Source organism: Physeter macrocephalus, chromosome 4 (assembly GCF_002837175.3).
Source record: "Physeter macrocephalus isolate SW-GA chromosome 4, ASM283717v5, whole genome shotgun sequence".
NCBI classification, from domain to species: Eukaryota; Metazoa; Chordata; class Mammalia; order Artiodactyla; family Physeteridae; genus Physeter; species Physeter macrocephalus.
This window is the reverse complement of record NC_041217.1, coordinates 41,518,127-41,544,309: the sequence shown is the minus strand read 5'-3', so window position 1 is coordinate 41,544,309 and position 26,183 is coordinate 41,518,127. Positions and strand designations below refer to the sequence as shown.

Sequence of the window (26,183 nt, the reverse complement as noted above, 5' to 3'; positions counted from 1 at the left end):
AACTCTTAGAAAGATTCCCCTCCCAGAGGGTGAGAGGGCTTTAAATTTGGGGCATGTATTGATACTCAATGTCCGAGGTAACAATTGGCAGATGGATTCAACTTCTGGGTTTTCAAAGAAGTTTTGACATCATATGTCGCTTAGGTCTCATGTGATTGGGGATAAACTGAGGCAAAAGGAATTTTTTGGTCTTATTTTTCTCTTTTGGTATGTGGCAGTGGAAGTTTTCTCTTTAATACAGCTGGCCAGGGTCAGAGCAGAGATTAGAACTTACGGTCTACACATCTCTACCTTCCCCACAGAGGCAAGGTCAAGATCTATTAAGCCCTCTGTCTCCTCCCTTTCTCACTCTGAATCATTGATCTGTCCTCCTATGTCACCTCTTCAACTTTGTTTCCTGCCCCATCTAGACACCAGGATTTTCCTGGCTCCTTACTGTGGGTGGGGTAGAAAGGAGAGAAAGCAGAGACCTTCAAACTCAGTTTAAATATGCCCTCTCCTTGACCACTTGGCTTGGTTGTTCTGGTTTTCCCTTCTGAGCCATCAGCTTTATATATATCATGCAGATCTCAAATATCAGGTGGAGGAGGGACTACTTAATCTTCGGGCTTCTCAGTCCACGGACATCTCTCAGCAGAAGCTTTGGGGTCTGAGAGGACCGTGGTCCCAATATAGTAGGTGGGCCTCAGAAATCAGCAGTGAACAAGGCTCAATCTTGGGACTGAAGGATTACAGGGATGCTCAAGGCAGGGTCTCTACCCTTGAGGACCTTACCATCTAGTAGACCCTGCTGGTTACCTGGTTCTACCCAACCCCTGATGCCCAAATCCCCTTCCCAGGTGGCCATTGTCCGACATCTGCTGTCCTCACAAGGCAGCCCATTCCACTGATGTTCAGGGAGGCCTTCTGGGTTTTGAACTGCAATATGCTCCCTCTACTATCTTCTATCCTGTGGTCCCAATTTTTTCCCTAGGACACTCTGGACTAAGTCTGATTCCTCTTCCTAAGACAGATGAGGCTGATGTTATAAGTTCCAACCAGTGGCAAGGATAACAAGAAGAAGAGGAACTGTGCTAGGGACTCAGGGAAGACTTCACAGGGAAGGTGAGATCTGAATGGAGCTTGAAAAACCCAGCTTTCCTCCATCTCATTGTCTGTGGTGAGGAGCCAGGAAAATGCTGGTGTCCTTTTGGGGTAAGGAACAGAGATGAGGAGGGGACATAACTGGACAATTTTTTTAAAAAACCCAAGCATTTTGAGGGGGAGGAGCAAGGTCTTAATTTGGTTTTTGGCCTTACCACTGTGATACAAAGTGGCAGCCTGGGGGCTGTGGGTTGTAAACCTTGCTTTGAGTCAGACCAGATAGGCTGAAGAAGAATCTCTATTTCTAACATACATCCCATCAAGAAAAGAAAAAATAAAAGAAAACCCTTGTCTCAGTTTACACTCTAATCCTCTGAGCGCTGAGAAAAAAAGGGATGTTGAAGTTACTATAGAAACCCAGAAATTGCACTATTTTTTCCTTTTGGGATCCAGTCTGCCTCACCCCTAAACAATGTGCCCACATCCTCTAAAAATGGAAGCCGGAGAACTGGGCTTGTTCTGTGATTATTTCTAGGATCTTACTCTCTAGTTGGTGAGTTTGGACACTGTGTGAATGTTAAATTACAATGCAAGAGGGAGCTATTTTAATTCAGCAGTAAACATGGGGGCCACGACCAATTGTAAATGAGTGGGTTCATCAAATGAGTGTTGAAGTTTACAGATAATCAAAATCACCGAAGGCTGGAAGGGGAGGAGAGCCCTGGGCTGGCTCTTGGAGAAAAGGTAGGATTTGGATGAGAAGAGGACAGGAGAGTGAAGGGAGAATTGGGTAGATGGGTTTGTATGGAACTCAGGGTTCAGGTAAGTGGATGATTGGACAAACCTGCAAAGACGAGAGGAGGCCCACCTAGGCAGAATGGAGGGACTTGAAATCTGAGGCAAGGAGATGGCACAGAAGACCATGACAATGACCCAGGAGTGAAGTGCTGAAGACCTGAACAAGCCACTCAGAGGCAAGAGGATGGATTCAACTGGGAGAGGAGGTATGTTTCGGCTGGTAAAGGGATGGTACATGTGTATTATAGGGGAGTGGTTGTTGTATTGATGAAAGGGCACCTGGCACATGGAAACACCTCCAAAACATTAGTCCCCTTACTTGCTTTGTCCCCTTCTCCACTCCTGGCCTCTCTCTCAGGCTATTTCCCTGGCTGTCTTCATTGCCTCTGGGGGACCAAAACAACAGGGAAAACTGGCCCCACCCCATGTGTGTATATATTTATTCATTCACTCTTTCATTCAAGGAACAGGTATTGTGCACCTTGTGCTGGGTGTGAGAGTCACTGATGTGAATAAGATGTGGTCTTTCCGCGTGCTCACAGTTGAGTGAGGAAGATGATTATACAAAGTAGGTGATAATAGAGTAGGCTAGAAAAAGTGCTAATATAATCCAGAGAAGGAATTTATTCATTTACTCCTTTCTCTGCTCAACTCAATTTCCTGAGAGCCCACTCTCTATTATTCCCCGGGCATGACTGGACATAGGCAAGAGCAGTAAATAAGATCAGTCCCTGCCCTCAGTTTGGGTGTGAGTTTGGCCTTAGGTCTGTGTGACATTTGCCTCTGACCAAATGTGAGGGCAGGACTGGGAGGTTAGGGGTGACCTTGTGTGTCTAGGTTTCAATGAATCCCTGTCTATGGATGTGTTTGTGTATGTCTGTCTAAGTAAGTGGCATGGGGACTATGTCAAGTCCCAGCTGTGAGGCACAGACCCTTCCAGGACTGAGACGATAGGGTGGCCCAGGTGTCTCTCACCTCAGAACCCTAATGGAGCGATTGACCTTTTTCTCTCCTTGTTCCTCTCTTAGAACTGAGCTGAGGAAAAGCTGCCCCTAGAGGCTCCCCCTGCATATTCCTCCACCCCATGAAAACTGCCCTCTGATGGATGGGAACACATTGGTGCCAAGCACAGAACAGCCTTTGTGCTCTGCCACCAGTGGTGATCCATCAGCTCTAACTTGACAGCAGGGCGTCAGGCCTTAATCCCCACCCCTGCTGGCTTGGGCACTCAGGGCCCCCTGCTCTGACTGTAGCCTCCTCCTCCAGCAGTCCTGCTCCCTCCAGAGGAAGCCCTTATCCCTGGCTGGGGCTCCAGGGCCAGGTTGTTTGTGTCCCCCCACTGACTGTCTCAACTTGATTCTGTCTATTTGCATGCTGGGCTGAACTCATTTGCATGGTAGTGCTTGGATTTCAAAATGCTCAGAGATCCCCTTCATCTGCTCCTGACTCTATCCTTCCACATCTGCTGCATACCCAGTCCCAACCCTCCGACTCCCAGCATCTTCCAGTCCCTACTGACCTCACAGGGGGGCTGACCTGGGCTGCTAGTTTGCTTGACTCACATCAAAGCAAGTTTCCCATCCCAGAGTCTCACACGCCTAGGTATAGAGGATCAAGGAGAAGGTTCTGGAAGAGTGGGAGCCTTTGGCTTCTCCAAACAGGCCCCACATTTTGTTTGCCTAGGCTAGTTCTCTGGTATTATGGATGAGGACCAGGTGGGAGGTGGCTGGCTGGAAGGCATGTACATTTCAATAGGACCTAGATGCAAGAACATGTCATGCAAATCAGCATTATTTGTGGGGCTTTGTAGCAGGGTGAGAACAGATCACAGAATCATAGAATGTCAGAGGTGTAAGGTAGTCTAAGGATCAACTAGTGCACCTTCTTCCTTCTACATACTGGGTGCACAGAGCACTAATGTCAGAAGTGTGAAGAGTGTTGGCTCTTGGACTACCTAGGCTCTTGGACTGCCTCTTAGGCCTCGGGGCTGAATGAAGGTGCCTCCTCTCCCTCTCTGAGGCTGACAGGTGAAGAAGGGTGCTGCAGGTGAGTACATGCTTTCCAGGTGAGCCTGAGGCCACAGGTGGGAGGCAGTGAGGGAATTAGAGGTGCTCTAGGTTTCAAATGGAGCGTTCAGAGAGACATCAGGAGAGGTAGTGATGGAGACCTGAAAAGAAGACACAAGAGAAGGGTGAGAGACAATAGGCTGGGGAGACCAGGGGGAATCCTGAGGGCTTGAGACAGGAGGAGAGGTTTAGAGGCAGATGGGAGCCAGGGTGGAGAGATGAGGGGGAGGGGAGGGCTCCAGGCCTCCAGAGGCCACACATTGTTTCCATTGAGAACTGAGCATCAAATAACCGCTGGGAAATCCGTCCCTGCCTGGAATCTGGAGCTCAGAGCCAGGCTCATTCATCAAGAATCTCTGGCCTTGGGGTGGGGAAGTGCAGGTCTGGAGGTGGAAGGGGATAGGTCCTCGGGAAGTTAGGGTCACGGAGAGGTGATTGGTAGATACAAAGCACAGAGCTAGTTTTTTAAATAACCAGACCAGAGCTTAGGAGAGTGTGTGGCAGTGTGAACCTGAGGGCCTTTGGAAATATGGGTGAGGATTTCTTATGAAATCCCTATGAGGGCTGGAACTTCAGTTCCTGGTTGAGACAAATACTGTGAGAAAGTTCAGGGAAAGAGGAAGAAGAAACCCTGGATAAGGAGTCAGGGCATATTACTGTCATTTCTCCTCTCTGGTTCTCAACTCCCCTGTTTGTAAATCAAGATGCTGGATTGAATGATTCAAACAGCTCTTTGAGAGGTGACATTCTTTTTCTGACTCAGCATGTGGCGCTGGAGGAAGTGCTCCTGGGGTCAGGGGTAGGAAGGCTGTTTTGAGTGTTGTTTGAATCAGACCTAGCTCTGAAGGTGAACTCATAGGATCAGAGAGGGCAGGTTTCCTTGGATATTTTGTCCCTTCCCATCTCCTCTTCTGATCCCATATTTAATCTCACTGAAAGGCAACTGGAATGTTCTCTGGACCCATTTCAGCCTACCTAGAACTGCCTGGCATGTATTTGTCACACTCATCTCTGAACAGCACCCCCCCATCCTGTCCCTCTTCCCTTCCAGCCTCTCAATTCTGCCCTCCCTGTGGGCCGAGAGCCCTAGCATGCCACCCCACCCCCCTTCTACTCCCTGGACAGCTTCTATTTCTGCCTCTTTGACAAGTTGTGACATATTTGGGAGCAGCTGCTGACTGGGTGGAGGTGCCTTTGCTTTTCTCCCAGCTCTGTCTTCTCCTCCCCAATACCTCTCCCAATAGCCACCTCTTCCCAGAATGTGCTATAAGACCCTCCCTGCATTCCTCTCTCTGGAACTCAGGCACCCAGCTTTTCCTAGGTTCCTGCAGGGGTGGCCAAGGCTCTAGACTGATATGGAGGGAGCCTTGTGGGATAGGAAGTCAGGTGGCCAGCTGTAGTGGATAGGATCACTTCTGCCATGTCCCAGGCTGTATGGTTTGAGGCAAATCTCTTCCCCTCTGGGATTCATTTTTCTATCTTTAAAATGGGGATGATGAGTAATGTCTTCCTTGTCAACCATAGTGGTTTTGCCACCTATTTACTGTAGATGACTAATGCCACCACCCAGTAGTTCCTCTCTATCTCTTATCCTTCCAAATCCAATTAGTCAAAAGCCCCTCAACCTCTGTTCTCCTCTGTATCTTAACAATTCCTAGCTTCACGTAAAGCCAGGAATTGTTTGAACTTCCACTAGTTTTAGCAAGAACCTCACAAAACAGTCACACCTTATTAGTAAAATAAAGTAAAAGGTACTCTAGATCTGCTTTTTAAAAGTTTAAAAATAAGCCTCAAGCAAAGGGTTGAACTAATTTAACTTCCTGCCAGAACAAAGTCCAACACTCTTCAAAGGAATATGATAAAATTCAACACTCAGTTATATAAAATTCACAATGTCAGTTATTCAGTCAAAAGTTAGTAGGCAGCAAAGAAGCAGAAACAAATGTGACTTACAATCAGGAGAAAAACTAGTAAATTGAAATAGTCAATTGACCCAGAAATGATAGAGATGACAGAATTAGCAGATATGGACATTAAAAGAGCTATTATAAATATGCTCAATAAGCTTAAGGACTTAAAGAAAAACATGAGCATAATGAAGAGAGAAATAGAAGATATAAAAAGAAATCAAAATTTCCCTGGATAGGATTATGTATTAGTCTGCTTTGGCTGCCATAACAAAATACCATAGACTGGATGGCTTAAACAGAATTTTATTTTCTCACAGCTCTGGAGGCTAGAAGTCTGTAATCAGGGTACTAGCATGTTTGGGTTCTGGTAAGAGCTCTCTTCCTGATTTGCAGATGGTTGCCTTCATGCTGTGTGCTCACATGACCTTTCCCTGGTGCAAAGAAAGAGAGATCAAGCTCTCTGGTGTTTCTTCTTATAAGGGTAATAATCCCATCAGACGAGGCCCCCACCCTCATGACCTAATTAACTCTCTGCCCCATCTTCAAATATCAATACAATTACATTGATTAAATTGAGGGATTAGGGTTTCAACATATGAATTGGGAGGGGGGTGAATACAAACATTCAGTTCATAACAGATTAATAGCAGATTAGACATTGCAGGGAAAGAGTTCATTGAATCTGTATACAAAGCAATAGGAAAAATCAAAAATGAAACATAGAGAAAAAATATTTAAAAAAGAGCTTCACTGACATGTGGGACAATATCAAGTGGACTAACAGACATGTAATTGAAGTCCCAGAAAGGGACAGAAAAATATTAGAAGAAATAATGACTAAAATTTTTACAGATTTGATGGAAACTATGAACTCACAAATCTAAGTCACTTAATGAACCCCAGAAAGGATAAAAAGAAAGAAAACCACACCAAGGAACACCATAATCAAACTTCTGAAAATCAGTGATAAAGAGAAAATTTTTAAAGCAGTTAGAGAAAAAGAGGCACATTATGTAGAGAGGAACAAAGATTTTTAAAAGCTGCTGATTTATCATTAGATACTATGAGGGACAGAAGATAGTAGAACAACATCTTTAAAGTGCTGAAAGAACAGAAAATCTATCAAACAAGGATTCTATACCCAACAAAAAATATATTTCAAGAATGAAGGTGAAATAAAGACTTTTTTTCAAACAAAGATGAGCTGGCAGAATTTATCATCAGGAGATATTCACTATAATAAACGTTAAAGGAAGTTCTTTAGGCAGAAGGAAAATGATACAAAATTGAAACTTGCATCTACATAAAGGAATGAAGAACATCAGAAGTGGTAAACATGTGGGTAAATATAAAAAGACTTTCCCTCCCTCATTAAAAAATTTCTTTGAAAGATAGTTGTCTATTTAAAGCAAAAATAATAACAATGTACTGTAGGGTTTATAACATAAAAATAAAATATATGACAACAATAACACAGAGAATGGGAGGTGGGAAAAGAAGTATACTGTTGTTGTAGGGTTCTTACTTATATGTGAAGTGGTATAATATTATCTGAAAGTAGCCTGTAATAAGTTAAAGAAGAATATTGTCAAGACTAGAGCAACTACTAAAAAATAAAACATAGAGCTATAGCTAATAAGTCAATACTGGAGATAAATTGGAATATTAAAAAATACTCAGTTAATCTGGAAGAAGACAGGAAAAGAGGCAAAAAGGATCAGAGTGATAGGATAAATTGAAAACAATTAGCAGATGGTAGATTTTTTTTACACCCAACCATATCTATAATTGCATTAAATATAAATCAACTAGGTTAAAAAAAATAAGATCCAAATATAGGCTGTCTAGAAGAAACTAATGACACAAATACACAGATAGGTTGAGAGTAAAATGATAGAAAAATATATACCATGAGAACACTAATCATAAGAACCCTGGAGTGGCTATATTAATATCAGAAAAAGTAGGTTTCAGAACAAAATATTACTTGGCATAAAGGGATACATTATATAATGATAAAGGGCTCAATTTATCAGTAAAACATGTTAATCTTAAATGTATATGTACCTAATAACAGACCTTTAAAATACATAAAGCAGAAATTAATGCATAAACAAAATACATAAAGATAAAACTGAAGGGAGAAAGAGACAAATCCAAAATTTTAGCTAGAGACTTCAAAAATCCTCTCTCAGTAATTCATAGAACAAGTGGATAAAATCAACATGGAAATAGAAGACTTAAACAACTTTAGCAATCAATTTTGCCAATTGACATTAGTAGGATATTCCACCCAACAATAGCTGCACAAGGTTGTGATATGCTAGACCACAAAACAAGTCTCAGTAAATTTAAAAATATTGATAATAAAGAGCATGTGCTCTGACCACAGTGTGATTAAATTAGAAATCAACAACAGAAATTTCTAGAAAACCCCCCAAATATTTGGAAATTAAACTTTTAAATAACTCATGGGTCATTACTTATTGAGCTCTTTCTTCCAGGCCCTATGCTAAGTGCTAGATAACCTGTAATTCATTTAATCCTCGCAATAATTCCTTAAAGTTACTATTACCACCATTTTGCAGATGAGGACCCAGAATTCAGAGAGGGTAGGCAGCTGGTGAGTTGTAAAGTTAGGACCAGAAACTCATATCTCTCTAATGCCAATGCCCAGCTCATGATCAGTATGTTATTTAACAGTCAACTAGTTAGAGCATTTGAGATGGGTGCCCCAGAGAGCCCTGTTGGGCTTGGGGGTAGGGGAGTATGTGGCTCAGCTAGCTGAGCTTGGTGCTCAAGAACCTTCCCTATGGAAAATCTCCCATTGGATGTTTCCTTGTGTTCTTCCCAGCCCCAATTCCTCTCTGTTTTGGGGCTCCTCTCTCCCTAGCCAGCTCTCTCCATGGCAGGCTCATGGGCCTTTCTCAGGTGCTCTATCTAAACTCTTCACAAGACTTCCTGGTCTTCCTCCTCTAGGAGTCTCACCTTCACTGCCCTCACTTCTGGCTTCCTAATCTCAGCAGGCCTGCTTTCTGCCCCAGGCCTGCTTTCTGACCCTTATCCCTGGGCCCTAAGCTCCAAACAAGCCTTAAGACTGCCCATGCTCCTGAGGCAGCCTTCTTGGACCAGAACCACTGTTGCTGGTCACCTGGAATCACCAGTAGTCAGAGTATCCCCAGACTGTCCAGCACTGCCTAGGGGCTTGCTTTTTCTTTCTCTTTTATTTGAGAGACCCCTGAGCCAGACTGCCTGGGTTTTAATCCTAGCATTATCACTTTCTAGCTGTGTAAGTGGCTTGACCTCTCTGTACCTCCATTTCTTCATCTGTTTAATAAGGATAAAAATAAGACCTCTCTCATAAAGTTGTTGTTTGGATTAAATGAGTTCATATTTATATGAATGCTTTTCATGTAGTATGTACTCAGTAAGCTTTAGCTCCATGATTATTATTGAACCTACCTTTGTCTGTGTGTCCCCCATCAAACTGGGAGCTCTCTAAGAGCAGAAGTAGTGTCTATTCAATCACTCTATCCTCCTGGGAGCTCTCTGGGGAAAGGGGCTGAATCTCCCTAAAGAGTGAGAGCTACTTGATGTCTCCCTCTTCACACAGGAACTGTGTCTGTGCCTGAGTTTCCTTCTTTGCCTGCCCCTAATCACTCTGAGTGTGAATATGTCAGTCCCAGTGGTGCTCCTGGGCAGTGACGTTGTCTTGGAGAGTGGTCCTGGGAGATGTCTGATCCTGGTGAGAAAGCCATGGGATCCTAGATAGAGATTCCTACCCAGGGCAGGGTGGCCCCCAGAGCGTGCTGAGCAGCTCCAGGGACAAGGTCACAAGGCAGCCATCAACGACTACTTCTGCTCTTAGGAAGGGGCAAGCCGGGTGTTCTCCCTAGACCTTCTGTCCATGCACACCATTCTGAGGATGTCAGCCCCAGACACAATCTTACTCCTTTCTCTCTATCAGAAGACAGGGGATGCAATGTGGTGCAGGGCAAAGATCAGATCAAGATGGCATTGAATCCTAGCCCTGACACTTGCTAGCTGTATGACTTTTTACTCATTTAATATCTTGGAACTTTCATTTCCTTATAGGCAAAATGGTAACTAGAAACCCTGTTTCTCTAAGCATATCATGTACTCAATAAATGTTTGTTGAATGAATGATTGCATATTCATTTCCTTTCTTTTGGGAGGTTTAGAGAACAGTATAACCAGCCCTGCCTCTGATAAGTTGATTCTTGCATCTGTGAGCCAAACAGGTCATCAAGATGACATTTATTTCACTCGCAGCCTTTAATCCATTCCAAGCACACACTTAAATAAGTTCCCAAAATGGAACCTTTGGTAATACATTCCCATTCTTTGGTCATGAGAAAATCCCTTCTAACATCGCTTCATCCCCTCCCTACCCCATCTCTAACGGCACATCACAGGCATGTTTTGTCTTCGACACTTTTCTGTAGCTGGATGGTAGAATGTGTAACTCATTGGGTCAAGAGTCAGGACATCTATACTCTAGTCCTAGGTCTGCTGTTAACCCCAATGTGACCTTGAGAAACAGAAGCTAATATTTACTGAGTCTCTACTGTGAGTTGGCCACTATGCTAAGTGGTCTACATACATTACCTCACTCACTTCTTACAAGTGACACAGTCCTTTACAAAGAAGAAATCTAAGGCTCAGAGAAGTTAAGAAATTTGTACTAAATCACATAGCTTTTAAGCTGTGAGTTTGTTTCCCTGACTCCACAGCCTCTTTCAATTGTTCTATGCTGACTTCTCTAGGGGCCTTAGTTTCCCAATCTGTAAAATAAAAGAATTAGATTTGGTGTTCTGGAAGGTCCCATCCAGTTTGACCTTTTGTCACTACCTGCTCAAGGCCTCTGGAAGGATCTTAGGAAACTTCTGCACAGCTTCCTGGCTTTCCCTTTCCTGACCTTTTCTTTTGTTAGTCTGTCTCCAGGCCCTCCTCACAATCCTCTACAGTAAGTCAGTGTGAGCCAAGGAACCAAATATTTCCCCAAGTCAGGGCAGTTCCATCTGCTGCGTTCCCTGCATAGCGAGCTGTGGGAACACTGCATTCCACTCTCCAGATCGTGGTGCCTGGAGTATTTTCCCTGAGCCATATTGCCTCTCTGCATTCCCCTCTTTGTGGGAGCTTGGGCCAGCCCAAAGCAGGACCCATTTGCTTTTCTGCCTCTGAAAGCATGTGGCCTCCTGGAAGTAAATGTGTAGCTGGGTTAAACTTGCTTCCTGGGTCTAGGGACTTTTCCTCAGCAGGCTGTTTCCATTCCTAAAGTTCCAAGCCTCACGCTCGCAGACCACCCATGGAATTCACACATCAAAACATTCACCAGCTCATATGTTCCATGTCCTCACCCCATCTTGGCTCCTTAATGGTGGAGACATAGCCCTGACTTCAAATTTCTAGCCATAGTTCACTTCAGCCTATAGTTTGCTTTTCTGCATTTATAGATGGGGAAGTTGAGGTCTTGGGAGGTGGGTCAGGGGACCAGACTGGGATAGGATCTCAGGCACCTGCCCTTCCCTCAACCTGTTCCTCCATCCCTGGTCTCTTAATAGGGCTTCTTTCACAAACCTGTGTCTGGCTTCCAAAGTCTCCAGTTGTCTTTCTCATCTTTCTTGACTGTATCCAGATTTCTGAAAGTGAGTTTCCTTTGTTTGCTAGTGAGGTTCTCATGCTTCCTGGTCCAGGAGTGAAGGGATATGTTTTCTTGTATTCCTGAACCCATAGCCAGCTGCATTCTCAATCTAGTATCACCCAGTGGGTGTTGGATAGTCAGGGAAGTACCCTGAGCCTGAAGTAGGATTGACTAAGGGGGGACAATGTGACCGTCGTCACCATGTCATCATCAACAGCTACATCATCATTTAGGACTTTCCTGTTTGCCAGGCACTGTTTTGTCTCTACAATGTCTCATTAACTATTTTGTCTCTACAATGATTCTTTGAAGTAGGTATCTTACAATTTTCAGACTGCGAGTTCTAGTTAAGAAATTTTCTAATGGTACTAACTGAGGATAGATGCAGGATTAGAACCCAGCCTGACCAACCTCAAATTCAGTAGACAGTCTTTTCCATTATGGTCTGCTACCTCAGACTCAGGCCTTGGATGACCTTGGTAACCAACTCCTCTTCAGATTGTGTATGTAGTAGGTACCCAGCAAGTGCACATGGTGGCTGTACACTACATGCTTACTAATTAGCTGAGCTAAACAATGGAGCCCACGTCATCAAAGCAAGTCCCTTCTATGGCACAGAGTGAGAGTTCAGGGTCATTTCTCCTCTGGGTTGACCTGAACATCATGGCCCATGTGCTTTGTGACCTGGGGTGAATTCCTGGCCCCTTGGATGTTACTGATGCCCTTTGGGAAAAAAAAATGAAGATGTTCAGAGGGACATAGAATTGTAGACTAATAGAGGCAAGAAGCCCGACACCTTGACCTTAAAAAGGATTGTTGTATTCTGAGGAGTAGATGAGCTGCATCAAGTTGCCTGGCGCTTTGTTTATTCTGAGACAGACAGCCTTGCGCCTGGAGTCATGAATTTGGGAGCATTCTATCCACCAATTGGCGGGCATGCCTGGCACCAGTGCATAGCCCTGGGAGTGGATGTTGGCATGATCAGTGGTGCTCATGGCACCTCACTCCCTGCCACATGGAACAGATGGCACCTCCTGACTTGTCTTCCTTTTGCTTTGCTCTTTCTGGCTGTTCTTGCCAAGGCTTGGTTCTTGGCCTTGGAGGTTGATAGCCAAGATCTTGACTTTTGACCTCCGATATCCCCAACACTCCTCTTCCCCACATTTGCTAATACAGTGAAATCATAGATGTATAGATAATCAGAGCTGGGAAGAATCTTAGACCAACTGTCTTGTTTTAGAGGAAAGACTGAGAACTAGAGAGGAGGAAGTGGCCTGCCTGAGGTGACAGATGGCAGAGTGGAATAAGCCCTATTGGACTTCAGCCCCTGCCTGCCTTGTCCTCAAAAGCCAGGATTTATTTATTTAATAAGCATTTAATGTCTTCTACTTATAATCACACTGCCTTTATCTGGGTGATCACCTGGATATACACACACACATGCACTGTTCAGAGCTGCCCTTCTGCACCTCTCCTGGGTCTGCCAGTTCCCTGTCCCCTTCCCCACCCCCATCAAAGTTCGTGGTCCAGATTTCTATCCCTGTGATCTTGCCTCTTTAGGTCGCTAAGGGCTGATGTGACAGGGGAAGATATCTATACCCTTTGCCTCTCCCCCCTCCCACACAAGCCAGGGTGCCACACAGAGAGCTTCACTACTTACAGCTATGAGGTCTTAGGATGGTTACTTACTCTCGCCAAGCCTCAGTTTTCTCATTTTACAAATAAATGCACTTACCTTAGTGCCTGGCACCCAGTCAGCTAATAACATGTTAGTTATTATTATTAGTGGGACTATTATTATTCCTAAAAGCAGCGATTCTTGGGAGGGCTTCCCACCTAACCTGGAGGATGGAGCTCAGGCTCCATAACCTTTCCATGGTGGAACACCCCCTCCCCAAATATACCAAAACCCACATTCTAGGAGTCCTGTGGAGGTCTCAGTCCTTACCCTGGCTTCATCCATTGGCAGCCAAGCCACTGGCATTTCACAGATCTCAGCTCTGCCTGTTATAAGTTATAAATAACCCCTAGCCATCTGTTCTCTGAAACCCCAATACTGAGACCAAAAGCAGAAGCTTCCCTATCCTTCCCCATCTTATTCTGCTTCTGGCAGGATTTTAATTTTCTCTGCTTTGGAATTTAAATCTCTTCCCTTTTGTGCCTTCTTCCCCAACCCCAAGCCTGTGTGTGGACTTTCTGTCATTGCAAATATTGAGGAAATCTCTGGGGAACAGTTCTCTTAAGAAGGAAGTGCCCGTTTAAGGAAATTGCATGGAAACAGTATACTCCCTCCTCAACCCTTGGCCAGGCAGGACCAGCAGCTGCAAGGCAGATGGAATGTGCACAGAAAACGTGAGGGGACTGTGAGACAGGTATCACCCAAGGCAAAGGGACTCAGAAGCAATGGCTTTCTAAGTCCCTAGATCTAAGCAAGCCCTCAACCTTGTTGGAGGGAATAAGGTGAGAGACCTTGGGATCTTTCTTCACTCTCATTCCCTACCCCTAAAGACACATATTCTGCATAAGGCCTCTGTGCCTCAGCCCCTCTCTACCTGCCAAAGTGATAATTAGCTAATCTGGGTGACCATATGTTATGGAGTGAATGTTTTGTCCCCCCCAAATTCATATGTGAATGATATGATAATGTGATGATATTTGGAGGTGGGGCCTTTGGGAGGAAATATTAGATGAGGTCATGAGGGTGGGACCCTCATGAGTGGATTAGTGCCCTTCTAAGAAGAGGTACCAGAGAACTTGTTTTCTCTCTGCATGCACCAAAAAAAGGCCATATGACCAGAGCAAGAAGGCAGATGTCTGCAAGCCAGGAAGAGAGTCTTCACCAGAATCTGACCATGCTGGCACCCTAATCTTGGACTTCCAGCTTCCAGAACTGTGAGAAAATAAATTTCTGCTATTTAAGCCACCCAGTCTATGGTATTTTGTTATGGCAGCCTGAGCCAGTGTTATATTCTATATAAACAGAATGGTTAGAACATTCCCTCTTCTCAGGAAGAGCATTTCAACAGGGCCTTCCTGGAGACAATGTCAACAACTGTGGTCTGCTCCTTAGCGAAACCTGGTACAGAGGCAGCCATGTTTTTTCCATCATGAGCCACATGATCAGAAATCTGTATTAAAGATTTATATTTTACATATATTTATATGTAAATATATAATTTACATAAAAGACAGTTTTAATTGTATCAAAATTTACTAATTATAAATTAATATTTATTTATAAGGTATACAGTATAAAAACAATTTAACAAACACTTGTATTCCCACCATCCAGTTTAAAAAAGAAAACATGACTGCATTGCCTTTGAATGCCTCCCTGATCTCATCCATTCCCTCCTTAATCTGAGGTAACCCTCATCATTAATTTTGTGCTTATAATTCTTTTGGTTTTCTTTACAGTTTTATCATGTTTTTAATCCCTAAATGGCATAATGTTTGATTTTATGTGTTTCTGAATACTTTATCAGTGGAATCAAAGTGTACATCTTCTCTTGTGACTAACTTCTTTCATCTGTGTTATGTGTACTGCAATTCATTTTCTTTTCTTTGTAGTGCAGAATTCCATTGTGTGAATACATCACAACTAACTTCTCAATTCTGTTGCTGATAGAAACTATTTTTTTCCCAGTTTGAGAGTACTGAATACTATGCTACAATGAATATCTTCTTCATGTCTGCTGATGCATGTGTGGAAGAGTTGCTCTAGGCTATATACATAGAAATAGAACTGCTGGCTCGCAGAGTATATGCATCTTAAACCTTGTTAGATAATGTAAAAACTGTTTTCCAGGGTATTTGCACCAGTTTATACTTCCACTAATGATGATATTTTCAGACTTAATTTTTGTTTGTTTGTTTGTTTATCTGGAGGGAACAAAATGGCATTTCTTGTGGTTAAAATTTGCATATCCCTGATGACTAATGAATATTTTTTTGAGGTTTTTTTTGGCTATTCAGATTTCTTCATTTGTGAAATTCCTTTTCAAGTATTTTGCCCATGTTTCCATTGGATTGTTTGTCATTTTCTTATTGATTGTAGGGGTTTAAGGGCTCCTCATATTCTCGGTAGGAGTCCTTTGTCAGATATATGTATTACAAATATCTTTTCCCACTCTGGTTTGCCTTTTCACTCTCTTAAGATGCCTTTCCACTTCTTTTCCTTAGAGTTAATGCTTTTAGTTCCTATTTAAGAAATATTTGCCTACTGCAAGGTCATGAAGGTACTCTTTTCTGTTTTCTTCCAGAAATTTTATTGTTTAACCTTTACATTAGGTCTCTTTGTCTGAAAACTGAGTTTTGTATGTGATGTGAAGCTGTTGGTTACCTCAGTGGTGAAAGCTGTCCATGTCATCTGTGGAGCAGGCCTCTGAGATCTGTGACAATGAACACTACAGGGTCCTCTGTTGTGCAAGTTGTGGGGAGCCTGCAGCTGTCATGGGAGCTGTTGAGGTCCTTAGTGACAAAGGCTTCCAGAGTTCTCCATAGAGCAGGCCACTGGGAACTGTGATGACACTGATACTTATAGCTTCTTCCCTTCTTCTTTATTCCTAGTCATCACCAGACATCTCAGCCAAGCCAATCCCCTAATAATCTTCTGGTGTGGAAGATTATCTTTGTTTTTTGTTCCACGGTGTTGCTGTAGTTCTTAACTGGACCCTTGGGCCCTCCCAGAGCTATTTTTTTTTTTGTAGATAGCTGTCTGTTATTTGTTGGGAGAAAAGTGCTGCTATCTCTTACTCTGCCATCTTGCTGATGTCACTCCAAGGTTATTTTGGCTGTTTATAAAATGCTACGTATGGTTATTTGTTTTCCACACTTTAAAGATGTCATTCCATTGTCATCTGGCTTTCATTGTTCCTCTTGAAAAGTTCACTAATTGTATTATAGTTGCTCCTTTGAAACAATGTTTGTTTTTACTCTGCCTCCTTTTAACATATTCTCTTTGGTTTTGTTTCTCTAGTTTACTATGTTATATTTAGATTTGGGGGAGGAGGGTGGTTTTATGGATGTTCTTCAGTCTGTGGCTTCATTTTGAAATATTCTAAGATTTGGAATACTTCTGTGTGAAGTATCTCTTCATATACTGCATCTGTCTTATTCTTTTCCCTTTCCTCTGGCACTCCAATTACATATATGTTGGGATTTTAACTATGTACTATATGTCTCACACATTTTCCACCCTTCTGGGGGTATGTATTTTAATCTGAATATTTTCTATTGCTTCATCTTCCAATTTACCAATACTCTCTTTTGCTTTGTCTAATCTGCTGTTAAACTCATCAAATGAATTCTTAATTTATGGTATTGTATTTTTCAGTCCCAGGATTTCCATTCAATTCAAATTATTTTCTTAAATACATTAATCATAATTATTTTAAAGTCTGTATCTGGTAAATAAAAAATCTGAATCACCTATGTGTGTTTTCTTTTGGAGGGAGAAGTCTTTTTTTTCTTGGATTTTAATCTTTCTTATGTTGTCAATTTTCAATTATTTGCTGGATATTGTTTTTCTCAGAAACTGTAGAAGCTCTCAATGATGTTAACTTCCTCCAAGTAAGGCTTTAATTGTCTTGTGGTAGGTTATGATCAGATTAACTTGATCCAATTGAGACTTATCTGTTTCCATGTTATCCTTACTTCTAGGCTATCTGGTGGCTAAACTGAAAGCCTGGGGCCCTGAACTCTAATTTTGTCTTCCCTGATCCATAAGCATTACCAAAAGTTTCTACTTGCTTTCTTTTTTTTTTTTTTTTTTGCTTTTTATTTTATTTTTTAACATCTTTATTGGAGTATAATTGCTTTACAATGGTGTGTTAGTTTCTACTGTATAACAAAGTGAATCAGCTATACATATACATATATCCCCATATCACTTCCCTCTTGTATCTCCCTCCCTCCTACCCTCCCTTTGTGACCACCTAGAGGGGTGGGATACCACCCCTCTAGGTGGTCACAAAGCACCGAGCTGATCTCCCTGTGCTATGCGGCTGCTTCATTTGGTAGTGTATGTATGTACATATCACTATCTCACTACATCCCATCTTACTCTTCCTACTCCCTGTGTCCTCAAGTACATTCTTTATGTCTGTGTCTTTATTCCCATCCTGCCCCTAGGTTCTTCAGAACCACTTTTTTTTTTTTTTAAGATTCTGTAAATATGTGTTAGCATATGGTATTTTTTTTTCTCTTTCTGACTTACCTCATTTTTTATGACAGACTCTAGGTTCATCTACCTCAGGACAAATAACTAAATTTAGTTTCTTTTTATGGCTGAGTAATATTCCATTGTATATATGTGCCACATCTTCTTTATCCATTCATCTGTCAGTGAACACTTAGGTTGGTTCCACCTCCTGGCTATTGTAAATAGAGCTGCAATGAACATTGTGGTACATGACTCTTTTTGAATTATGGTTTTCTCAGGGTATATGCCTAGTAGTGGGATTGCTGGGTGGTATGGTAGTTCTATTTTTAGTTTTTCAAGGAACCTCCATACTGTTCTCCATAGTGGCTGTATCAATTTACATTCCCACCAACAGTGCAAGAGGGTTCCCTTTTCTCCACACCCTCTCCAGCATTTATTGTTTTCTACTTGCTTTCTTGAAGCTTTTCCTCACATGTGTGCAATTTGGGCACGTTTGTCTTGATTGAAAATTGTCTTTAGAATGTTGGGCTCAATGGAGCACATTTCCCTTTTCTTTGGATCTTGGCTCTTCAAGTCCTGGCTGCCAGCTTTGCACCTTCAAACACTTTTATCCAGCTTTTAAAGTTCTCAGTGTGAGGAGTAATCTGATGCCAATTATTTTTTCAGAGGTAGACATATATTCCCTCTTAGATGAAAAACTCAATGAGAGCAAGTACCTTGTCTGTCTTGGTCATCACTGTATCCTAGTGTCTAGAGCAGTGACTAGAATATAGTAGGTGCTTAATAAATGGGACAGCCCAGTCCTTGGCTTCTACATGGGTCACAGCAGTTATCTGATTTGCCCCCTGCACTGCAGGTGAACTTCAAAACCTGGTTGGATGCTGCACCTGAACCACAATGGCATCTCTTGGAATTTTGATTGGAATTGCATTGAAACTATAAAATAATTTTGAGGAGAATTTGGCATCTTTATAATTTTGAGGAGAACTGGCATATTTATATTTTCTGTATTCTAAACCATAAATAGGATGTCTCTCTCCATTTATTTTGTTCACCAAGAAAGATAACCTAATACAAGATTCTATAGCCAAGTTGCTTTGGTTCAAATCCTACCTCTGTCACTCAGTGGATTTGTAACTTTGTGATATTTTCTAGTTTCCTTAACTGTAAATGGGATGATTATAATAAAAGTCCCTTTCTCATAGGAGTGGTTATGAGGATTTATTAGGTTAATAATTGTAAAGCATTAGAATTACTTGACATGCAGCGGGTTCTGCACAAGTGTTTGTTACATGAAATAATAATTTTCCTTTAATGTTTTTCAATAAAGTTTTAAATATTTCTTCATAAAAATCGTGCAGTCTTTTGTTAGATTTATTCCTAGTTACTTATATTTTGGTGTTATTTTAAATGGCTATAGTTTTAAAGGTTATATTCTTTATCTGTTTTTGCTGGTTCATGGAAATAAAATTAAGTGAAATTGATCTTTGTATATTGATTTTTTTTTTGGCCAGTAACCTTGCAAAATGCTTGTATTTATACTAATCATTTATCTGTGGATTTCTTAGGATTTGCCAATAGATGATCTTATCACCTGTGAAAAATAACAATTTTGGTTCCTCCTTATTAAATCTTATAACTTTTTCTCTCTCTCTTCCTTTTCTTCTTTCCCTCCTCTGTGTCTTGCTTAAAACTTCCAGGTCAGTGGGATGATAATGTACATTCTCCTCTTGTGCTTGGTCTTGTAGAGAAGATTTCAAGTATTTACCATTAAGAGTAATGTTCACTGTGAGTTTTAAAAAGCTATCTTTTATCAATTTCCTTCTGCTTCTAGTTTGCTGAGAGTTTTTATCATGAATGGAGAATCAATCAAATGCTTTTTTCAGCAGCAAGTAAGATGATTTTTCTCCTTTAGTCTGTTAATGTGGTGAATTGTATTAATTAACTTTTTTAAAAAATTATAAGACAACTTTTATTTCTAGAATTAACCCATCTCTGTCAAGATGTAGTACATTTTTACATGTTGCTCTATCTGGTTGCTAATATTTTGTTTAGATTTTGCATGTATGTTAATAAACAAAATGGCCTAAAATTCTGTTCTCATGCTTCTTTAAAATCTAGTTTTGGTATTAAGATTATTCTAGGTTCATAAAATGAGTTCACAATTTTTCGTTGTTTATATTTCTGGAAGAGTTTTTGTAAGATTGGAATTACTTAATTCTTGAATTTTTTGTAGAACTACTGACTCAATTTATTTACTTGCTAAAAGACTATTCAGATTTTTTTCTTCTTGAGTTAGTTTTGCTAAGTTATTATTATTTTTTAGAACATTTTCCATTTCACCTAAATTTTCAAATATTTGGCACAAAATTTTTCTTAATATTATCTTATTATCTTCTTTTTTTTAACATGAGGTTCTACTCTTAACAGCTATTTAAAACCCCACATTTGTTTATTTATTTATTTTTGGCTGTGTTGGGTCTTCGTTTCTGTGCATGGGCTTTCTCTAGTTGTGGCAAGCAGGGGCCACTCTTCATCGCGGTGTGAGGGCTTCTCACTATCACGGCCTCTCTTGTTGCAGAGCACAGGCTCCAGACGTGCAGGCTCAGTAGTTGTGGCTCACAGGCCTAGTTGCTCCGCGGCATGTGGGATCTTCCCAGACCAGGGCTCGAACCCGTGTCCCCTGCATTAGCAGGCAGATTCTCAACCACTGCGCCACCAGGGAAGCCCCCTCTTATTATCTTCTTAAAGCCCTTGTAGCCTATGTAAATTTGTGTCCTCCCTTTACATTCCTGATATTTTTGAGTTGTGTCTTCTTTTTTTCACTTGATCATTCTTGCCAGAGTTTCAGCAGTTTTATTAGACTTTTCAAAAAACAAAATTTGATATTATTGATCCTCTGTATTGTTTTCTATTTTATTAATTCTGGTTCTTATCATTTTCTTCCTTCAATTTCTTTGAGCTTAATCTATTGTTCTTTCTTGAATTTCTTTTATTTATTTTTAAAGTATAGTTGATTTACAATATTATATTAGTTTTGGGTGTACAGCATAGTGATGAAATATTTTTATAATTTATACTCCATTTAAAGTTTTTGTAAAAATTTGCTGTATTCCCTGTGCTGTACATTATATCCTTGTATCTTATTTGTTTTATACATAGTAGTTGGTACCTCTTAATCCCTTACCCCTCTCTTGCCTCTCCCCCTTTCTTTCCCCCACTGGTAACCACTAGTTTGTTCTCTATATCTGTGAGTCTATTTCTGTTTTGTTATATTCATTTGTTGCTTCATTTTTTAGATCCTACATATAAGTGATAACATAGAGTATTTGTATTTTTCTGACTTATTTCATTAAGAATAATGTCTTCCAGGACCATTCATGTTGTTGCAAATGGCAAAATTTCATTCTTTTTTATGGATGAGTAATATTCCATTGTATATATATATGACATATTTTTTATCCATTCATCTGCTGATGGACATTTAAGTTGCTTCCATATCTTGGCTATTGTAAATAATGCTGCTGTGAACATTGGAGTACATATATCTTTTCAGATTTGTTTTTTTGTTTGTTTTCTTCTGACACATACCCAGAGTAGAATTGCTGAATAATGTGATAGTTCTGTTTTTAGTTTTTTGAGGAGCCTCCATACTGTTTTACATAGTGGCAGCAAAAATTTACATTCCCACTAACAGTGTTCTAGGTTCCCTTTTCTCCACATCCTCGCCAGTATTTGTTATCTGTGGTCATTTTGGTGATAGCCACTCTGACATGTATGAGTGTGAGGTGATTTGAATTTCTTAAGTTCAAAGCTTAACACATCGATTTTCAGTCTGTTTTCTTTTTTTTTTTGAAGTGTAGTTGATTTACAATGTTGTGTTAATTTCTGCTGTACAGCAAAGTGACTAATATATACAGATATAGGTTCTTTTTTATATTCTTTTCCATTATGGTTTATCCAAGGATATTGAACGTAGTTCCCTGTGCTATACGGTAGGAACTTGCTGTCCATCTATTCTATATGTAATTGTTTACATCTACTAACCCCAAACTCCCAGTTTAGCCCTCCTCCATCCCACCCCCTTGGCAACCACAGGTCTGTTGTCTATGTCTGTGAACCTGATTCTGCTTTGGAGATAAGTTCATTTATGTCATATTTTAGATTCCACATATAAGTGATATCATATGGTATTTGTCTTTCTCTTTTTGACTTACTTCACTTAGTATGATAACCTCTACTTGCATCCATGTTACTGCAAATGGCATTATTTAATTCTTTTTCATGGTTGAGTAGTATTCACTCATATACATGTACCACATATTCATTATCCATTCATCTATTGATGGACATTTTGGTTGTTTCCGTGTCTTGGCTATTGTGAATAGTGCATGTATCTTTTCAAACTATAGGTTCGTCTGGATATATACCCAGGAGTGGGATTGCTGGATCATATGGTGAATCTATTTTTAGTTTTCTGAGGAACTTCCATACTGTTTTCCATAGTGGCTGTACCAACTTACATTGCCACCAACAGTGTAGGTGGCAATACTACTACTTATCTCCACACCCTCTCTAGCATTTGTTATTTGTAGACTTTTAAAAAATGGCCATTTTGACTGGTATGAGGTGGTACCTCATTGTAGTTTTGATTTGCGTTTCTCTAATCATTAGAAATGTTGGGCATCTTTTCATGTGCCTATTGGCCATCTGTATGTCTTGTTTGGAGAAACGTCTATTTAGGTCTTCTGCCTATTTTTCCATTGGGTTGTTTGTTTTTTTGTTTTTGTTGAGTTGTATGAGCTGTCTGTATATTTTGGAAATTAAGCCCTTGTCAATTGCATTGTTTGCAAATGTTTTCTCCCATTCCATATCTTGTCTTTTTGTTTTGTTTATGGTTTACTTTGCTGTGCAAAAGCTTGTAAATTTGATTAGGTCCCATTTGTTTATTTTTGTTTTTATTTCTATTGCCTTGGGAGACTGACCTAAGAAAACATTGGTACAATTTATATAAGAGAATGTTTTGCCTAAGTTCTCTTCTAGGAGTTTTATGGTGTCTTATCATATGTTTAAGTCTTTAAGCCATTTTGTGTATGGTGTGAGGGTGTGGTCTCACTTCATTAATTTACATGCAACTGTCCAGATTTCCCAGCACGACTTGCTGAAGATACTCTCTTTTCCTTATTGTATATTCTTGCCTATTTTGTCAAAGATTAATTATCCATAGGTGTATGGGTTTATTTCTAGGCTCTCTATCCTGTTCTATTGATCTGTATATCTGTTTTAGTGCCAATACCACACTGTTTTGATTACTGTAGCTTTGTACTATTGTCTGAAGTCTGGGAGGGTTATGCTTTGTTCTTTTTCCTCAGGATTGCTTTAGCAATTCTGGGTCTCCTATGGTTCCATATAAATTTCAGGATTATTTTTTCTAGTTCTGTGAAAAATGTCATGGGTAATTTGATAGGGGTCACATTAAATCTGTATAATGCTTTGGTTAGTGTGGCCATTTTAACAATATTAATTTTTCCAATCCAAGAGCACAGAATATCTTTCCATTTCTTTGAATCATCTTTAGTTTCCTTTATTCATGTTTTACAGTTCTCAGCATATAACTCTTTCACCTCCTTGGTCAGGTTTATTCCTAAGTATTTGTTTTAGTGCAATTTTAAAAGGTTTTTTTTTTTTTTTTTTTTTTTTTTTTTTTGCGGTACGTGGGCCTCTCACTATTGTGGCCTCTCCCGTTGCAGAGCACAGGCTCCGGACGCGCAGGCTCAGCAGCCATGGCTCACAGGCCTAGCTGCTTTGCGGCATATGGGATCTTCCTGGACCGGGGCATGACCCGTGTCCCCTGCATCAGCAGGTGGATTCTCAACCACTGCGCCACCAGGGAAGCCCTTTTTTTTTTTTTACATTCTCTTTCTGATATTTCACTGTTACTGTAAAGAAATGGAACTGATTTCTGTATGTTAATCTTGTATCCTGCTACCTTCCTGAATTCATTGATCAATTCTAGTGGTTTTTGTGTGGAATCTTTAGGGTTTTCTATATATAGTATCATGTCACCTGCATATAATGACAATTTTACCTCTTTCCTTCCAATTTGGATACATTTTATTTATTTTTCTTGTCTGTTGGCTGTGGCTAGGACTTCCAATACTATGTTGAAAAGAAGTGGTGAGAGTGGGCATCACTGTCTTGTTCTAGATTTTAGCAGGAGGGCTTTCAGGTTTTTACTGTTGAGTAAAAACAGTACTGTGCGTTTGTCATAAATAGCTTTTATTTTATTTTATTTTGATTTTTTATTGGAGTATAGTTGCTTTACAATGTTGTGTTAGTTTCTGCTGTGCAGCAAAGTGAATCAGATGTATGTATACGTATCTCCACTCTTTTTTAGATTTCCTTCCCATTCAGGTCACCACAGGGCATTGAGTAGAGTTCCTTGTACTATACAGTAGATTCTAATTAGTTACCTATTTTACATAGATATATATGTCAATCCCCATCTGTCTATTCATCCCACCCCCTTTCCCTGCCTTGGTAACCATAAGTTGTTCTCTACATCTGTGACTCTACTTGTGCTTTGCAAATAAGTTCATCTGTACCATTTTCTAGATTCCACATATAAGCGATATTATACAATATTTATTTTTCCCTTTTGGCTTACTTCACTCTGTATGACAGTCTCTAGGTCCATCCATGTCTCTGCAAATGGCACTATTTTGTTCCTTTTTAAGTCTGAATAATATTGCATTGTATATATGTACCACATCTTCTTTATCCATTCCTCTGTCAATGGGCATTTATTTTGCCTTCATGTCTAGGCTATTGTAAATAGTTCTGCAATGAACATCGAGGTACATGCATCCTTTCGAATTATGTTTCTTTCTGGATATATGCCTAGGAGTGGGATTGCTGGGTCATATGGTAGTTCTAGTTTTAGTTTTGTAAGGAACCTCCATACTGTTCTCCATAGTGGCTCTACCAATTTACATTTACACCAACAGTGTAGGAAGGTTCCTTTTTCTCCACACCCTCTCTAGCATTTATTGTTTGTAGATTTATGATGATGGCCATTCTGACTGGTGTGAGGTGATACCTTTTGTAGTTTTGATTGGCATTTCTCTAATAATTAGTGATGTTAAGCATCTTTTCATGTGCCTGTTGGCCATCTGTATGTCTTCTTTGGTGAAATGTCTATTTAGGTTTTCCACCCATTTCTTATTGGGTTGTTCGTTTTTTTGACACTGAGCTGCATAAACTGTTTGTATGTATAGGAAATTAATCCCTTGTCAATTGCTTCATTTGCATATACTGTCTCCCATTATGAGGGCTGTCTTTTCATTTTGTTTATGGTTTTCTTGGCTGTGCAAAAGCTTTTAAGTTTAATTAGATCCCTTTTCTTATTTTTGTTTTTATTTTCATTACTCTAGTGGTGGATTGAAAAAGATCTTGCTGTGATTTATGTCAAAGAGTGTTCTGCCTCCATTTTCCTCTAAGAGTTTTATAGTATCCAGCCTTACATTTAGGTCTTTATCTATTTTGAGTTTATTTTTGTGTATGGTGTTAGGGAGTGTTCTAATTTTATTCTTTTACATGCAGCAGTCCAGTTTTCCCAGCACCACTTATTGAAGAGGCTGTCTTTGCTCCATTGTATATTCTTGCCTCCTTTGTCATATACTAGGTGGCCATAGGTGCATGGGTTTATCTCTGAACTTTCTATCCCATTCCATTGATCTATATTTCTATTTTTGTGCCAGTAGTGTGCTCTTTTGAATACCATAGCTTTGTAGTGTAGTCTGAAGTGAGGGAGCCTGATTCCTCCAGCTTCCTTCTTCTTTCTCAAGATTTCTTTCACTATTCGGGGTCTTTTGTGTTTCCATACAAAAGGTAAAATTTTTTGGTCTAATTCGGTGAAAAATGCCCTTGGCAATTTGGTAGGGATTGTATTGAATCTGTAGATTGCTTTGGGCAGTATAGTTATTTTCATAATATTGATTCTTCCAGTCCAAGAACGTGGTATATCTCTCCATCTATGTGTCATCTTTGATTTCTTTCATCAGTACCTTACAGTTTTCTGAGTACAGGTCTTTTGCCTCCTTAGGTAGGTTTATTCCTAAGTATTTTATTCTTTTTGATGCGATGGTAAATGGGATTGTTTCCTTAATCTCTTTCTGATCTTTCGTTGTTAGTGTATAGGAATGCAAGAGATTTCTGTGAATTAATTTTGTATCCTGAGACTTTACCAAATTTATTGATGAGCTCTAGTAGTTTTCTGGTAACATCTTTGTTTGTTCATTGTTGTTTGTTTTTTTAACATCTTTATTGGAGTATAATTGCTTTACAATGGTGTGTTAGTTTCTGCTTTATAACAAAGTGAATCAGTTATACATATACATATGTTCCCATATCTCTTCCTTCTTGCATCTCCCTTCCTCCCACCCTCCCTATCCCACCCCTCTAGGTGGTCACAAACCACCTAGCTGATCTCCCTGTGC

The 26,183-nt window shown here is 40.3% G+C and overlaps 1 long non-coding RNA gene across 1 annotated transcript in view; it reads right to left on the bottom strand.

Moving 5' to 3' along the window:
* Positions 1-2,376: 2,376 nt before the first annotated feature.
* LOC114486149 (uncharacterized) overlaps positions 2,377-26,183 on the bottom strand; it is a 73,843-nt gene continuing 50,036 nt past the window's right edge. Inside the window, exon 3 of the long non-coding RNA XR_003679431.1 lies at positions 2,377-4,048. This is a non-coding gene — a long non-coding RNA (uncharacterized lncRNA). The remainder of the gene's footprint in view (positions 4,049-26,183) is intronic.